Consider the following 19632-nt stretch of genomic DNA (forward strand, 5'->3'; position numbering starts at 1 on the left):
CTAATATTTTTGTTCATGTCGTCTTGAAAGTGAACGTCCGATAGTGATTTGAAGTCTTTTCTTACTTAGTCGACCCATGTAATCTTTTATCATTCTAATAGTTTTTTATGAAGATTTTAAGAAGGCTTGAAGTGCTTGACATGCAGGTGTTTTCGAAGGCAGTCTCTTTAAATGACCGAACCATGGCAGTTTTTCTTTAGTATAATAGCACTGTAAAGTATTGCTTTAGTGCAAACGTAGAGGTTTTTAGTGGATGTAAGAAGAAAGCGCCTTTCATATGATCAGTTATAAGTTTACTGTGTCCATAAATATTCACCCATTCTGGATCAAAAACACTTGCTCGGTCTTTGAGTAGTTATTTTTGATTTGGCTGAACCTATCAGCTTCAACATAGTCAATCTTTTGGATAATGTGGTTCTGTAGACGCGTATTTCAGTCAGTATCTATCATAAAGTAAACGTTGGTAAAAAATATTAACACAGGATATTATGCCGAGTTGTAAATCTGTATTATTTATATGATTCTAAATCTATGGGGTATTTATTCTTTATTCTTTATTTCATGGAATTGGGAGGTAATGGATCCAAAATAGAAATCCAGGAAACTATTCAGAGCTTCCAAATAAGATAAGTAAAATTAAACATCTTTAATCCTGCATACTAAGTAAACAAGTTTTCAAAGGGAAACGAAGATTTTCCAAGGAAGAATTATGGGATTCCGTGTTATCGATTTCGACGGATTTGAAAGAGATGATGGATTTGATGAGCACGGTTGAGTAACTCATTACTAAATTCAATCATGCGACGAGAGTTTAACGTGAAGAAAACTGTTAAGCGATTAGCTTTAATGTTTGGAGTTCTCTGATTTATTCTACTGAATGCGGTTATTGCTTCTGTGAATGTACTTACTGCCTTGCCTTTGTGGACAAAAAAAAAAAATGGTTACTTGTTTATGTGACCGATTTTCTTTGGAATCTGATGAATTTAAAGATAAGTGCTTTTTCAAATTCGATTCGAAGATGACCATCTACGGAAGCTGCTGGTTTTTATTTGTATCTTTGTATAAACTATGTCAAATGAGTAGTTACTGAAGGTTGTTCACGTAATATATAAAAACTAGCGGGCACTGTGGAAATTCCACAGGGGACTCATTCATACGTAATATATTGATGTTGGCATTCTGTAGATATTCAGTGCAAATGGAGACACTGATATTATTGTAGCTATTTTGTTAAAACTGCAAAAGTATATATCCAAGCTAACAGGGATGCCCGGCGTAGCCAAGTCGTTAAGTACGCTTAAATATGATATTTTAATTCTTGCAGATTTCGCATATATTATTATAGAGTTAATGTTCTATCGATTTTTATATATTATAAAGTTGCGATTTCAAAAGTAAAAACTATATCTACGTGACTTGGATTCATCAGCTTGAATCAAAACTGAATCCTAAACTTTTTATATATATATATATATATATATATATATATATATATATATTACTAGCATTTCAGACCGCCGTTGCCCGGCTGTTTGGATGTGTATGTTGAGCAAAAAAAAAGTGGTAGTAGGAAGGTAAGCTCGAACTCGTACTGCAAAGGAGGAAAAGAACGGGGTAAATCCTAACGTTTATGCTATTACGACCACTGCCAAACCGGAAGCGACATTTTTTTTAAATCAAGGCTAGACAATCTAAAGGAGAGGATAACTTTCAAAAATATCGGCGAAAAAAGTGACCCCCCCCCTGTAGAAAAGTGCCTAGTTGAAGGGGAAGATATTAATGTTTTTAGCCACTTTTTCGATATTTGTCAAATGAAAGGTCGAACTTTAAAACGATACTGATCTTGGTAAAATCCGTCGCCTCTACTGAAAGTTTAAGGCAGACATGCAAACATACATACATTTATATATTGGTAACTAAAAATTTTCGACCCAAACTGATGAAAACGCTTGCCCTATCTCTGAATACCCTTTATGTAAAATTTCAAATATTTAGACCAGAAATTGTCTGAGTAATTTGAAAGAGACCGCAGAGACTAAAAATTGAGAAAGTTATTGCGTAGGGAAATGTACACAGACACACACAGACATGTTCACTTATATATATATATATATATAGAATTGCTATTGAAGACATAGATGGCTTCTGTCGCCAGGTTTGAATCTATCGACTGGTGTTAATCGTGACACCCTGCACTAAAGATTCACGAAAGGATGAAACACTAGTCTCTGTATGTATTTAATAATTAATATAGTAAATAATTATATATATATATAAATATAAACTTTAGTTCCTTCAGCTATAATCGAAACCGAGACCAAGACTTATAAAGAATTCTTGATAATATTATTAAAAAAAAATAGATTATTGGAGTGCCATTAGCTATAATCGAAACCAAAACCAAAACTTATGAAGAATTCTTGGTAAAATTATTTATTACAAAAAATGGAAGTACATAACAATTAAACAACCCGGATGTAAGCCTGACACAGAAAATAATGCACACGCTATCATATTAATATAGTTGCTGAAGGTTGTTCAAGTAATATATAAATTGCTCAAAGTCGTGTTAGAGTTAACAGCACATATAGTGACAGCTTTACTGTTGAAGTAGGAGTACATTACAGTTCTGTACTGAGTCCCTTGCATTCTATTTTTGTCTTAACTATATTGTTTGAGTTTTATATGAGTCGTCTGGAAGAGATTCTGTATGCCGATGAAACAATGAAATGTGTACTTTTTAACGACTTTCAGGAATATTTTAGAAAAATAAAGGCCCAAGCGTAAAGCAAGAACAAAGTGATGGCCAGTGGAAAGTTTCTCAGAAAAAAAAGTTCCTCTGCTAAGTTTGTGGAAGGGGAATCGGTTGAAATTCAATTCTTCGTTGTACTTGTAAATAACACACACGAAATGAAGTGATGGATGAGAATTCAGTTGTCCAAGTTATTTTTAGATGTCAAAGTTTTTGAGATTGTTTAGTTTTGTTACCTTGGTGATCCTATTGGAGCCCACTGAGAGCAGATGCTAATGTGATTGCAAGAGTTAGGAGTGAATCAAATAAGTCTTGCTATTAGTGACCAGCAGGGCATTACCAAGGGCAGAATACATTGAGCATGTGTGTATAGTGTGATGGTTATAAAAGTGAAACCTGGCTCATGAGGATTAAGAACATGCATTGTATGGAGAGATGTGATATGAGAGTGATATGATGGATGTGTGGAAGCCTCCACTCGGTCTCAAAAGGCAATAGATACCCTCTGCAAGCGTAGCTGCACATGAAATTGTGAGGCAAGGGTTGCGCAAATTCCAACCACATCCTTCCTGAATTGGCACTGTTTGAATCCAGTGGCAAGGGGAAGTCCAGGGCGACTGGTAACAATTCCAAGCACATGCAGCATCTGGAATTCCCAAATGGTCACCCATTTTAGTATTAACCAGATTCAACATTGCTTAACTTCTGTGATCTAACGTGAACCAGCATGTCCATGTGATTATACCGTATATGATGGATGTATAATATAAGTCTTAGAGATAAACTTAGATTTGGTCATCTTAGAGGAAGATGAAATCTGGCAGAATATGTGTAGAGCGAGAGATTTTATGGTATTGAAATTTTGGAAAAATGGATAAGAGTTCTTTTGTTAGTAAATGTAGAGCAGTTGAGATAGCAGGTTAAGTTCAGAGGGGAAGGTCAAGAAAAGCATGGGCAGAGGTTAGTTTGGAAATCGCTCTAAAAGCAACTACGAGCATGTAAAATAGACGCTACCTTTTTTTCTTCTTCTTATACTTATTATTAGGAGTAGCAGTAACATTATTAGTACTATTAATAGCATTTTGTTTTATTCATTCAATAGCCCTTTTCATACAGGGCATCATCAGTGATTGCTCTAGAATCTGAGTGACAACAAGTATCCTTATATTTTTAGCACTTTCAAACTCTTTTATTATTTTATGTAAAAACAATTTTTAAAATGACTTCCATGTGCTATAGTGTAAAATAGACTTGGCATTTTCTGAAGTTAACTTTAAATACTTATTGAAATAATTAAATTTGTTGTTTACATGTCAAATATAAATTTGTTTGGCAACATTCGATTATCTTACCTAGATGCCGCTATTCCAAATTTGTTGCTGTGGACCACCATTTTTGGAGTGTTTCTCTTGCGCCAAATGGTCATAAACAACGTTATAAGTTTAATTTAGATTGTTTCAAACCAATATAAATGATTGCATACTAAAAAAAAGTAGTAAAATTAAAATAAATCAATTTTTTATGTGAATTATTTGATGGTTTTTGAGTAATCAAGTAAAAATTCTATTTTATTTGATATTTAATTTTTCATTAAAAAAATTATTTCCGCAAATTTTAATGAATTTTAATTATGAAATTTTACCTGAAAAAGATTTTATGTGACTTCTGTTTTAATCATGACCGTTTAGTGCGGGAGAGGCAGTCGATCGATGGCGACTTGCTGTTGTAAATTCGGGATAATGGCGCCTAGGTAGGCTAATTCAATATCGCCATTTTTTTTAAATTTTATTTATTTATTTTTATTTCTTCTTTTTTTTTTTTGAGAAATTTAGCAATTCATGCAGCAAGTAGAAGAACATTGTTCAATTATGTAGAGTTTGATCTCATGCGGGATCATAGACTAGCTACAAAAAGACGTGAATAACTTGCATACCTTTCCTTTTTTCTCTTTTTTTCCTTCCATCTTTCTGTTTCTCTTTCTTTTTCCCTGTATCCATCTATTATACCATTGCTTTCAATCTAACAAAACCACAGAGAAACTCCCCCAAAATGCCACCCATATAAACGTTACTGAAATTTAAAATGCTGCCTGCAATCCGACCATATTTGGTATAAATAAACGTTAGTCTATGTCTTGCTTGCCAATTAAGTTTCAACCCTGAATATTCAACAGTTGTCGCTGTTCAATGGTATGGTGGGGCATTTTGGAGATCGTCTCCTCGATATGAATTGTTATTCTGAATGAACTTCACACTCACTGGACTTTAAACCTTTTATATAGATTGTTATCTCAAAGATAATGTCAATTAATAAAATTCCCAGATTATTCCTGGGTCGAAGAAATCCATCAGAGCCCAAATGATAGCTAGAAGAGGAAGTGTGCATTATTAAACAACCATACAACAAAAAACTGTTGGACATTTATGATCAAACCTTGGTGGGCAAGTCGGGTATAAACTGAGATTTATTTGTACCAAATTTGCTGGGATTGCAAAAAAGAGTTGTGAATTTATTAATGCTCTCTCTCTCTCTCTCTCATACACACACACACACACACACACACACACACACACACACACACACACACACACACATGATCCAATTACAATTTCGGGATGAAAATAGTCTGCTATAATTAACCAACGAAGCAGTGTTCAACTCAATAAATTTATGGTTCTCTCTGCATGATAGTTGGTCATTATTTAGTCTTCCTTTCAAAAAACAAAAAGTTCCTGACAAATTTCAAACAAAATATGATTTTATTTTCTGGCCGGAGTCGGCGCGCTTGATTGTTAGAATATAATTGAAGACTAAATATTTTTCTTCTTCGTACTAGATCTCTCCAGTGGTAAAGCTAGGTAAATATGTACATTGGCATACTCAGCTACTGCACCAACATGGCTCAAGGAACGGCTGCAAACTAATTTTTCCTTATTTCTTCTGGCTTTATTACTAACATAAAATAAAATATTTTTCATATTACTTTGAACGTAACTGCTAATATGGCTCACCGGGTTTCTAACTGCAAATTTAAAAAGAAAAATCATAATGACACAAGGCGATTTCATGTTTGAACAAATGTATTCACGCTATGTCCCTTGTTTTATAAGATAAAATAACCCTGTCAGCGAAAAAAAAAATCATCTCATGTTGTTATTAGATCGAAACTCAGACTAATATACATTTTCTTAGCTAGTATCAAAGTGTAGTAACTGTTCTGTCGAAAGATGGTAGATTAATATCTTGGGATTTGCATTGGTGGCGGACATTCATAGAATGGAAATCTTACAAACTTTCTAAAGTTTATAAAACTAAATTAACAAAAGTACATAATGATATTTCCCTTTGAATAAAGGTAGTACAATAATATCGTGGGGTATGTGTTCACACCGGACATCCATAGAATGGAAATATTTTTAAGTACAGCAGCAATATACAACTGTGGAATTTCCACAGGCTCCCCTAGTAATAATAAATAATTACACCTGCCTCAGCTAGAATCACATGAAATGGTCGTTGAGAGTTAAAGTATAATCCAGATCTCTACCGCAAGGGTATAAACTAGTTTTATTAGGTGTTTAGGTAGGTTTATATCTAAGAAAAAAAAAAAAAAACAACAAAAAAAACATGTAAATCTAAAGGGTCATTGTAGACAGACATCTTACGAATAAACAAGTTGAGCTGAAATAGATTGTTTTTGTATTGTTTCCCTTAAATTTTCTGATGGTTTATTTCTCAGCGTCTTTTTTTTGGATTTTCTTTTGAGATGCTCAGCAGCTGAAATGAAAGTAAATTTTTACTTATTTCTAAAAAAATTTAAAAGAAAAGAAAAGCGGATAGACGTGTTTTAATTTTAATTTCGTTTTATTTTTATTTTTTTCCAGAGAATCAACGAGCACCTTAGCACGGCTGCCAGCTGCTTTGTACAGTTCAGTGCATCATCCATCGGTAGGTTCGATTCCTTTTAGTACCAATCGGTTTAAATCAATGATATGATGTGAGTGATGCAACCTGGTGTGAATTAAGCACCAGGGAAATGGTAAACAAAGAAACAAGCGGCACTATTAACATAATCATCACAAATAACATCAGTTTTTATCATTTTACTAGCAGGGGGCGCCCGGCTTTGCCCGGTCGTAAAATAAAATATGATATTTTTATTTGTCCATATTTCGTATATATTATTCTAGAATCGTGATTTCAAAGGTAAAAATGCATTCGGGTACCATCAGCTAGAATCGAAACCGAAAGCAAAACTGTAGCATTCAAATTGACACGCATCTGAACTGATTAAAAATTAAAAAAAAACAAAAAACAAAGCTAAGATGAATTTACAAAATCTATAACAAATTTTTCAATTTTGTCCCTTTAAAAACTATTTTAATCGGCTAAAGACCCACAAAAAACAACCCATAAAAAATCCAATCATTTGAGGCCCCTAGTGCCACTCTGCGACTTTTAATTTTGGAAGAAATAGTTTGAAAATATGGAGACAGACAGATAGACAGACATATCGCCTTTTATATTAGATTATTTATTCTTATATATGAGAAGCACGTTGTGTGTGCGAGTTTGTTCTCTGTGAACTCTGAAGTAATTGTACCGATTTTTAAAAAAATTTACACATGTATTTTATATGTATGGGAATGTTCTTAGGTAGGTTTTGTATCAGAATGCATCAGTAAAATTGATAATCCAAAAAATTTTATTAAAAGAAAAAAAAAAAACTGTCATCACAAGTGCATTTGAGAAGTTTTATAATGGAACGAGCGGAAGGATATGATGTATAAAATCACCAGTAGGTTCTTTGATAAGACAGGAATGTGTTCGAAATGAATTTTTTTGGTTAGAGCACAATTGAACTATGATACTTGACTTTTGCCTTTTTAAACTTTAATTCAAAGTATTATATAAAAATAATTTTAGAAAAACAACAGTAGGTTCTCTACAGTGCAATGTAGACTACAATGTATTTCGCCGATTTCGATGACAAAAGTATTGGAAGTGTGAAACGTGCGTTGATCCTCATTCAATTTCGGGCAACGTTGAGTCTCCCTGCCAGTATATATATGTGTGGTTTCCTAGATATAAATCCACTGAACCCATGTGATTATTAAAGAGTGCTCAATGGAAGAAAGAGCAGGTATATAGTATGTTTATTATACAAAAAGAGAAAGCACTTTTGAGAATATATTACTTCAGATAAAAGCAAGCACTTAAAAAAAACCCCCAAAAAACAAAAACGTTGAGTTAAGGCACAACCGGAACCTCCCCACTTGATAGCTTGACCAGGTGGAATCATATTTCCCTTTTCTGCCTCCTCCTTCCGCCTATTCCCTTTCTTTGACACACCTTCCTCCAAACCTTGACTGTTCCTATTTACAAACTATACATTCCACTTTCTTTCAGAGTGTAAATCATACCCGGATATATTTTTTTGTATACAAAATGAATGAACCTTGATTTTCATTGCAATGTCGTTTCTTTTCTCGGTCTGATGAGGTGGGTGTCTCTGAAGTGAAATTCTACTGAAACATGTACGCACATATGTAACCAATAATGTATAATACACACACACATTATATATATATATATATATATATATATATATATATATATACTGATGAAGATATTCTCTCGGCGTATAACTTCATGTGCCCATTTCTCAACTGTTTTTTTGAAATTCCCTTCTTTTCAGCTTTTTTGTTCATTTACTTTTTTTTGTTCACTTGATGGTTTGACGAAGAATCGAAAACGTTCATGATACATGTGGAACATGCATTATTTATTTTTTATTTAACACAAATTAGATCAGTAGAAAAATTGGGAAAAATTACTATCAAACAGATTTCTGTGCTGAAAAAATGCTGCCTAAATACACAGACTATATATATATATATATATATATATATATATATATATGTCTGTATTTAGGTAGCATTTTTTCAGCATATATATGAGAACAATGAAAATAGTATTCTGACAAGATAGAGAAATAAAAAAGGAACAAAGTTATGTTCATCAACGTTCCATCTTTATTGAGAGACTTGCTCTGGATGAATAAAATTAAGAAAACAAAACACTAGTACAAATGTTTGAAAATATGTGTGTGTGTGTATATATATATATATATATATATATATATAATATATATATATATATATATATATATAATTATTTTTATTTATTTTTATTACATTTTCACCCTAAACAAGGCACATTGCCACTTTGTAGAGGGCTACTATCAGGAGCAACAACTACTGGGGCACTATGTTGGGATTTGGGCAGCAAAATGTCGGTTCACGTTACACTTGAACTTCTGCATGTCAGTACAGTTGGGGAAGCAGGGACCTGGAATGGAATTCCAGAGTCTAGCAGTTCTGAAGAAGAAACTACTGGAGTAGAAATATCTTTTATATCTAGGGATCTCTACTGTGGAGGGGTGGGATTTAGCTGCCTGTCGGGTTTGTCGAGGATGTCTACGTCGTGGGGGCACAAGTGTCTGCAGTTCACCAGAGCATTCACCATTAAAATACTTGTAGAACAGGCAGAGGGATGCAACATTTCGTCGATGGGACATAGGCTGAAGCTTAGATGCCAGTTCAGGGCCTATCAGATTGACGACTCTCTTTAACCTTGTCTAGGAGCGAGAGACTAGTAGCAGATGCACCAGCCCAAATGTGACAGCAATTCTCCATACATGGGCGAAAGGTGGCCTTATAGAGGTACAGGATACTTTCTGGTGTTAGTAGTTTTCTAGCATGGTAGAGAGAGCCTACCTTCTTTGCAGCAGCCCTAGCAATGCTTTCAATGTAATTGTTTCAACTCATGTTTCCTGTGAACGTTAGGCCAAGCAGTTTGAAAGATGTACTCTCAGATAAAGAGTCACTGGCCATTGCTATTGGTGGCAGAGAAGGTTTCTTGTAATTATTGAAGGAAACAAGTTTAGTCTTGGTAGCATTGAATGTGACCATCCATTTTTGTCCCCATTCCACTACAGATTGGAGGTCATCCTCTAGTGTTTTTGCCATATCTTTAGATATGTGTTCATTTGTTTTCCTGTTATGCCTGTTATAGAGTGTGGTGTCATCAGCATATATACCCATCTCACAGGCAATTTTGTCGGGGAGGACATTAATGAATATTAGGAACAATAGAGGTCCAAAGATAGACCCCTGAGGCACTCCCGCATTTATATCATATTGTTTACATATACGACCATCGAGGACAACCTGGATTTTTCTCTTATCTAATTTTCCTGAGGAGACCCTCATACCATACCCTGTCAAAAGCCTTAGATATATCTAGAACTACCTCTCTGCCCTCCCCCGCTTTGTCCAGTGAATGGTATATATGTTCAGAGATTACAGTGAGGATGTCTGCTGTGGAACGGGCTTGTCTAAATCCATATTGTTTGTCAGTCAGAAGTTTAGCATCTGTAAAGTGACGGACTAGAGCATGGTTAATTATGGTCTCGAATATTTTGGTGAAAAGTTGGAGGAGGCTAATGGGGCGATAATTTAATGGGTCAGTTCTTTCGCCAGAATTCTTGAATACTGGTACCACAGAAGCAGTTTTCCAACAGCCCGGAAAGCAAGATTCATTAAGGCATTTGTTGTAGAGTTTGGAGAGAACTGGAGCTACTTCGGCTTAGCACTTTTTTTATTAGCACAGCTGAGATGAGATCGGGTCCACATGCTTTTGAAGTGTCAAGGTTTTTTATGATAGCATGCACCTGAGCAGGGGTGATTTTTAGATCGTCTAGCGTGGCGTCTGTCCGCAAAGGAAAGTCAGGCAGGGGGTGGTTGGAAGGGTCCAGTGTGGAGTTTGATGTAATGAAATGTATGACCCTGTTCCATTTCAGAAACGAAAAAAAGTCGTTGGAAATTTAAAAAAGGGTTATATAGGCGTTAATATATTTAAAATGATATGATTCACTTCATATTCTTTTGGGAGCAAATATGTCCGTTATAATTTAAATATGAATGTGTAACTGAAATGGAATGAGTGTATTTTTGTGTTGCAATTTATTAATTGATTATATATATTAATTAGTATAGGTGATGTTTTCGATGGTGTGAGAGAGTTAACCTGTGTCTAAAGTTAAATCATATTTTTTAATAGGAGTTTACTTAATGGCGATACATTATAAAAACCGCCACGTTGTTTAATTGTACTTGAATTTGCAAATAAGCGCTGATTCAAGAAGTTTCCATCGCGTTTTATTTGAAACCAATTAAACTATTTTTGCTTGTTTGAAATCAAAAGTATTATGCTACAATGAATTAGAGAATAATGCATTCAGAAAATTACTATTTCTTATATCTCTGTTATGTTCATTGAGCCTTTTCTCTAATCTACGTTGGGTTTTACCAACGTATATATGATGGCAATTGTGGCAAGTAACAGTATATTTGCCTGCATTGGAAATTGTTTTTTTTTTTTTTTTTAGATATTTTGTTATTTTTAATGTTTGTTTTATAGTTTGTGATGTGGGTTGTGTGATTGGAATTCCTATTTTGCTTAGTGCATTGTAAATTATTGTATTATTGGTGTGTGGAGGTAAAAGATGCCTGTTTATGAGAGAAATGTCTGGTGTATATGATTTTTGTTTATTTATGCTGGAAAATATTTGTGTGGCTTCTGTCTTAGCATTTGATGCAAAATACGTGGGATATTGCAAGGTTTTCAAAATATTTGTGAGGTATTTGAATTCTTCGTCCAGATATTCTGGACTGCCAATTCTGAATGCACGTAAGAAGAAACCAATTATCATACCCGTCTTTATTTTATTATGGTGTGAGCAGAAATGTGTGTAATCATTTTTGTGTGTAGTTTTGCGGTGAACTTTGAAGGGTAGTTTATTATTGGATTTTTATAATAAGTATGTCTACAAAAGTTAATGAGTGATTGTTTTCTGTTTCATAGGTGAACTTTATGGAGAGTTCGACTAGGTCTAATTTGCCTTTAATATCTATGTGCGTGTTTGCAGGAATAAAATGAAAATGTCGTCAATGTATCTAATATATATATATATATATATATATATATATATAAAATCAAAATAATTATTTAATAGTTCCCTTTTGAGAATTGGAATGCTACAAAAGTTGTTTCATAATTTATAACTTATTAAATTTTTGGGAAAAACATTTGGATTATTATCGATGAAGCCTAAAATTTACAAATTATGAAGAAAAAATTTGCCACAAATCACTTGTTTAATTTTTAACAGTGAGTTCAGTTTTCAATAGATGTTTGATGTACAATGGTCTACTTACTTGATTTTTCTGTGTTGAGTCGAATTAAATAATCTTGTATATTAAAAAAAAAGTACTTTTCAGAACTTTTTAGCAGAATGATCATTTTATCTTAATCTTACATAGAAGACTGAAACACCCTTCTAAAGGTTAAATAATCGTTCAAAATTATTTTTGTACAACCTGAGAATTTGCTGTTTGGTCAATATGTTACATATAGGGGTATATAGGGGTTTCATTGAGAGAGTCTTACTATTAGCGCAGTCTTAGAAGAGAGTCTTATTAGTAAAGATACGAGTCTTAGTGAGAGTTCTTGTCTCATTACATATGATGTTGTATCTTAGTGAGAGAAAGAGAGATGTTGTATAAGTTGTTGTACGAGAGACTTAGAGAGATAGTTCCTGTTAGGAGAGATTCTTATATATGAAAATGTTCATTTCTTTGCTTGTGTAGATTAGAAGGAGAAGAAAGCTCTGAGTGAAGGGATATTGTGTTCAGACAGTTCGGAACATTGTGTAGACATGATGATGTTGAGACGTGTATGTAAAGACATATAATACAATTGGACTTTACCTTTCTTAAGAATCATAAGACACAAGACGAGCTTTACAAAAAACACTTGATGGTTTATTCTTCACACGGCCGTGATTCCATCATCAAGAATTCAAAGTTTCACATTTTTTTTTGAAGTGACGTCTCGCTTCCAGACGTCTGACTCCCCCTGAGTTTTCTCACTGACTCCTCTAACTCTAAAGTTTTTCTCTATCCCTCGAACTTTCTATTTTCCGTGACGTCATACACATGTTAAAACATGTGCATTCTTTCACGTGTCCTGGACATACGTGTCCAAAACTTTTCCTATTTCTACAAAAGGAATTTTAACCTATATTCAATATGTTAAAAACATTATCTTATAAGCTGCATTCTTTCAATTTAAAATTTCATAATAAACTTGACAGCTCACATTCTTTTCTTGAATATTTTATCTATATTCTAAACAAATGTTTGTTTTACATTTTTTAAATTCTCACACGTAATCTATTTCTAAACTAGATTACGAGGTTCGAATTTACCTATTGCCATTTCATTTTCATTTTAAACTAAATTCTCCATTTTTATATTTACATGAAAAGGGGACAGCCCTTATCATGTAACAAATGTGAAGATAAAAAAAAATCCACTAACAAAAATTTTAGAGGGCAGAGTTTCAAGAATTTTATAACCTGAAAATTTAATATTTAGCTGATAATAATTTTTAAAATCATTAAAAACCCAACATTTTGCCTGAGATACCATGGAACATGCTCCAATGAATATAGTGCACTTTACACCTCCTCCACCTCATATATAAATACCCAGCCTACCAGTGTGACAGGCATGCACGGAAACGCCAGAGAATGGTGTGTGCATGCTCTCACTGAACACCTCCTTGAGGTACGAGCATCCACTTGCCCAGGAGTTTTATAAGGACGACACGAGTCATTCGTCAGAGGCTTCATTATTGCTCTGAGTTCGTGTCAACGTTATCATTGAGTTCATATTGGCATGACTTTAGAATTCCTTTCCTGTTCATTTTCAAGTAGGTCAAATAGTATAGTGGGTAAATATTCCAGTTGAATTAAATTTTCAAACTTTGAATTCACGTATATTTACTATAAGGAGGATCATTCTGTCGGACTTATTGCCAAGATCAGCACTTTTTTTTTTCATAGAATCACCGCTTATCAAGGCCCGAAGGTCACTTGTCGAAGATAAAGATTAATGAGTATGGAGGTCATCAAGACAAGTGCAGTAAATGTTAATGGTGAAAATTGGGTATGATTTGATCACGAGGACAGCTCAACAAGAATTTGTTTACATTGGACTTGGAGACAACCGTATCATAGTCGGCTGGAAAAAATGACCAGCAAAACACAGGCAGTTTTAGAATCTAAACTTTGTTAATGAAATTTGTATTTTTATTTAGTCACAGATAGAGTAGAGGAAATTGTTGATAGTAGTTGTTGCTAGAAACTGTTTTTTTTTTTTTTGTCATTTTCTTTTTAGGTTTGGGAGTGTGGCCCCATACATTCAAGCTCAGACGAGCACTTACCATGAAATTAATGATAGAGTAAGGACAGGCCTGTAACGACTCTTCTGTGGAGAAAAAGGTTGCAGGGAAGAGAAAAAGGCATCTCCTACTAGGTTTCGAAGCTAGTTTTAAACTCTATCAAGACAAGATAGGGTTCTCTGAGAAACTCCTACCCAGATGTGGCAGCAATACTCCATTTTAGAATGTATCTGACTCTTATACAGGCAGAGAATTGCTTCCGGAGTGAGATACCTTCTGGGGTGGTAGAATGATGCAAACATTTTTTCCAGCGATTTTTGTAACAGATTTTATATAAATTTTCCATTTCAGGTCAGACCCAGAATCTTGTCAAAGGAAGGAGGTTCTTTGAGACGAAAGTTGTTGGTCTTGAAGTATTGTCATAAATCAGTGTTGTCTGCATATATGTCGAACGAAATTGGCTGGCATGTATACAGCATGCAAAAATTTAAATGTAATGTGAACAAAGATATTGCTAACCAGCTCTTCATCAAGTATCCAGTATCCTATGTCTTGACAAAGCCACCATTCGCCTATGCATAGAGTATTGTCATTCGGGCTGATGCAACAGCAACTAGTCTCTCTCACTTAAGGAGGTTGCAATGAAAGTCTCTAGTAGAAAGTGTGGGACCTATTATACTAATCTTCAGCCTCTGTCCCCTCACCACAATATTACCGATCTGTTTGTTTTACACATACTTCAATGGAACATGCTCGAACAAACTTGCTGTAAATACCCAGAACCAATCTGCCAATCAGCAAAATCACACTCATTCATAGTAGAGGTCTTCAGATGTTGGACAACTTTTTACTCTAACAGCTTCATTTTCCAATATTAAAGGCGATGAAGTATTGTTGCCACATCTGGCTGGTGCACCAACCACTAGTTTCTCCCTCTCAGACAAGACCAAGAGAGCTACACTGTTACATTCCTACGTTTGTTTTACAAAGTATTTAATGGAATGTGTTCCAATGAACTTGCTGTATTTGTGACCCCTCGAAATAAATACCCTCGACCAACCAAGCAATCAATAAAAATCCTACCCCCCTTCACTTTAGAGGTCCCCAAATACTAGAAAATCTTTTACTCTGATAGATTGTTTCCTCGAACTGCTTAGATTTGGAATTTCCTATTTCATCAATTGTACCAAAGTGAAGAAATTTAAATGTAACGTGAACAAACATCTTGTTCCCCAACTCTCCACCCAGATTGTCCCCCCTATAAATCTGGCCTTTATCATAGTAATGCCTTATACTTCAATGGCAATATGTCTCATTTGTGATGAAAAAAAGTAAAAACCAAAAAAAATGGAATAACTATCTTACAAGTACCTGTTTTTGGTCATTATTCATTTGATTTTAGAATGCTCATAGTAAGTCCTGTGAATCCTGTGAAAAGTGAAACGTTTTTAAAAATAATGTAGATTAACAGTTGTCGAGAGCAACCTGAACGCCCCCTTTTAATTGTCTATTATTTTGTGGTGTAGGGGAGGACATCACTTTTTTCCTTGGATTACTTCGTTTACCATTGATCTTCATCTTAGATGCTGAGTATTTAACAAGGAGAGATTAAATACCATTTCTTGTTATAATTTGACTGAAGATTTAACCCTGGCCTCCCGAACCTAATTAGCAAACACTCTAACCATTATTCCAGTTTAAATTAGATAAATTATTTTCTCAATTTAGAAAAACCGTTTTTGTGTTTTTTTTGTTTTTTTTTGTTTTTTTTTTTGTATTTGTTTTTTTCTAAGAAATAAATTCATTGGTTCTCATCAGAGTATCTCCAAACGAAAAATTAAAGTCTCATAAATGATTTCTGCTCGTAATTTTTTTCTTTTAGATTTTTATTCCTGATATTTTCTATGAAATCTACATCAATACAAAGGGCAAAATAATAGCATTCTTGGGACTTGAATGCAATTATCCGTTATAAACGGACTTTTTTCCTTTGTTTTATAGCTAAGAATTGTTCTCTAATAATTTTATTATTATTCTCAGATGTGATTTTGTTTTATGCGAAATTCAAAATTACATTTACATTTGTTCATGGGGGCGTAACCTTATTTCCAGTTATAATTCTGATATGATGTTCGATTGTTTAGTATCTATAACATCCCTTCAATTTTTTTTGTTTTTTTGTATTTCAAACCATTATGTTTTAGTTCAATCATTTCTTTTGTATTATTGACTCGTATCGATTGGCTGATTTAAACTTGTAAAACTTTAGTCTTGGAGATTTCTTTCTTGGAATCCATTTTGACTCACGAATCCAACAATTTTTTTTTTCGTTTTCTGAAATTACCATCTGAACCTAACCAATCTATTCATTATATTAACTATCTGCAATCTGCATGTGTGTGTGTATATATATATATATATATATATATATATATATATATATATAATCTTCCACTATATATGAAGTTAAAGTAAGGCGAATAAATAAAATTAGCACATTATTTATTTCAGTTCGAAGAATCCAAACACAACAAATATTTTTAGACGAGTGTATTAACAAAATTATAGAATAGATTGTTACAGAATATCTGAGCTTGATACTGTTGCCACAAGAATATTCACTTACTTCCCACTGCAGGAATGTAGCATAAAGCTGGAAAGGTGGGGAGAATCAAGCAAGTGCTCTTAAAGAAGGGGCACTCTGGCTTCCTAAAAATTGCCTGGGCAGCTTGGTCGGCATTTCCTTGTTGGAGTGTCTCAGGAAGTTACCAATACCCGCCAGAATAGTGCCGCTTAGAATTGAATTTTATTTAGTATTTCATCCATTATGCCAGGGGTTTTGGTTGACGAAACAAGAACATGTTTCTCCTGTGGATTAAATAAACAGTTCTATTTGAAATTCCATACAAATTTCAAGTTTTACAGAAAGATTTTAAAGTTCAACAAGATACACCTGACGAAGGTTACATCGGTCGGAAGGTTGTGAGAATAACACTCAAGATGAGAACGGTAGTCTGAATAATACTCCCAGAATACATAAACTAAATGATTTATTTCCATTAAATGAGAAAGACGAAATCTGTCTGAAACTGCTTGATTATTCTCTTTCCGCCATCCAATCAATGATTGATTGCTTTTGGGTTTTTTATAACAAGACTGAAATGACACGAGAGTCATTATTTAAAATGACCTTTTTGCTCAGACTTTTTAAGAGAAAGAATTCCTTGAAAAATATGCATATGCATGTACACTATGGGGCAAAATAGTTTGTGTACCATGTTCACATTGCAGTATATTATTTTTCTCCTTCCTCCTATTTCTAACAATGCCCCTAATACCCGACTGCTAGCATCGCTCCATATTACCCCTTCCTGGCTCTTTTTTATATACCATTCTCCTTTAACAAGATTCACTTTTTTCACTTCTGCAATGACTTTTTTATTTTGAGCAGCACTTTTTGGTCAATTGTGTCTTCCCAGCAGTCTGTACCAGTCTGTTTTTTAATAAATGCATGCAGTCCACACTCATCTGACTACAGGGTAATAGACAACCAATCTTTAGCATATTAAAAACAGTTCTCTCTTGGTTAGGCCATCTTTGGTTTCAGTGATCTTATTTCCTCATCTACACATCGACCTTCTTGCCTTATTCTGCTGCAATCTCAACCCCCAAAGCCATTCCGTTTTCCGACTTGGATGAGCTGTCAGTCCATAAATTTTGATATGGTCTCTCACCCTTTCCTCCATCACCTCAGCCTCGTCCACCAGTACATCAGCGATATAAGAGAAGATGGCTTTTTTTAGTCGCATCACTTTTGGTCTTAAGAACTGTCATCATAATGTTCGTTGCAGAATTCAATAAATCCAACCTTTATATTTGATCAATTGATACCACCATAGTTTTTCATCCACATGAATTTGAAGGTAAGCACGATTTTGGTTGCCCGTTCCATTCTTCTCTACTCTCTCATGACTTCTTCACACATATTCCATCTTTGGTGTGACAAGCCATATATTTGTTCAATTCCCGGAAATCCAATACTGGCCTGATTTTCTTCTTAGTAAGTTGAACCACGGCCATGAGTAGCAGAATTCCTTTAAACTTCCCTGACTATGGTATTAAGATTTGTTTGCTGATCTATCTCTCAACTTCCTTTTCAAACTGTGACCCTATCTCTCCTTTTAGTGTGTTTTAGCAGTTGACCCGGTTTGCCAGCACAGGTGATTCTGTGGTCCATTGCCACTCTTCTGTCCACTTGTCAGCATCGAAATAGGCTTTAAAATCTTCATCCTCCATCTGACATGGCCTGGGTCTCGTTGGTTAGATAGTATTGCTGCTGGTTGCACTTATCATTCTAGGTACACTAGGATGCCAAACTTCACCTAACCTTTAGCGATTGTTGCTACTCTCAGTTGGTCTATTACATGTAGGCCCAGTACCACATCAATTCCCACAATAAGTTTATTCAATACAATCACTCTGAATCGCAGTAGTATATTCCTCACCACAATCTCGGCATCACCCTTTCCACAAAACTCCACCTCTTTGCCATCTACTGCTCTAATATTACTGGCTCCATTCTAAGCGTCTGCAACACTTGTAGTGACAAGCATAGTCGTACAGCTGGTATCAACAAAGGCTCTGTCACTCTTTCCCTTAATAGTGACCGCTATTTGTGACAACAAACCCTCACATGCCTTTCCCATCTTAAAGGAATGTCTATTGGTGCAATAGCACTCCTTTACTCGTTTCCTGGCAACAAAGAGCAATCCTTGCTAATTTGCCCAACCTGGCCACACAGAAAGCAGATAATGCCTGGTTGTGGCTCTCTTCAGTCTGTCATCAGGTGGAGTCCTTGACATCTGAAGCATTTACAGGTAAATTTACGACTTTGTACTATCACTTTCTGCTCCTCTTTGCTGGGATTGATTACTATAGAGGCTGCAACTGCCTTCAGTTCATAGATGTTTTGTCAGCACTCTGGCATGCCTAAAAATCCCCTGTACCTCCATAGTTTCAATCCCAGTAAGTCGTTGTAGTTGCATAGAAATGCGGTCAAGAAAATCATTCACAATAGCCAACTTATTTCTGTTTCTTGTTTCTGCTGCATATATGTCCACTGTTTTTCCAGTCCAGGTAATTCTTCTAAGCTTATTGTATGCCTCAAAAATGTTCTCTGAAAATACAGTCTTTTCTCTGTTCTCAATACTCTCGGTAATGGTTTAGTCTATCTTTCCCATTTCGAGATAGACTGCCAGGGCATTCCTTTCCAAATACATTGGAATCAATGTTGATATGTCTTCGATTTTTTGCAGCTTTGCAACTAGCTTTAGCTTATTAAGCCATGCGACCATATCGCCTTCGCCAGTGAACGGCCTCAAAATGTCACTGCTTAATTTTACTCGTTCTCTCACTTTTTCCGTTAGCCAAAATAGCTTGCAGTATATTATTCTCCTTCTTCAGAATTCTCGGCATTGAAATTTCGAAACGTGACTAATTCTTCTTCTCACAGTACTTGGCCTCAAAAGTCAAAAGGCATCTGAAAAAACTCGCATCTCCCAAAAAGGATG

At 34.7% G+C, this 19632-nt stretch overlaps 1 long non-coding RNA gene across 2 annotated transcripts in view; it reads left to right on the top strand.

The window, feature by feature from the left end:
* The window catches only part of LOC145279857 (uncharacterized), a 640184-nt gene that overhangs the window by 468426 nt on the left and 152126 nt on the right, over positions 1-19632 (top strand). For both annotated transcript variants that reach the window (XR_013868470.1, XR_013868469.1), the window contains exon 3: positions 6637-6700. This is a non-coding gene — a long non-coding RNA (uncharacterized LOC145279857). The remainder of the gene's footprint in view (positions 1-6636; positions 6701-19632) is intronic.

Source organism: Euprymna scolopes, chromosome 7, assembly GCF_053919585.1.
Source record: "Euprymna scolopes isolate OS-2025 chromosome 7, ASM5391958v1, whole genome shotgun sequence".
Classification (NCBI taxonomy): Eukaryota; Metazoa; Mollusca; class Cephalopoda; order Sepiida; family Sepiolidae; genus Euprymna; species Euprymna scolopes.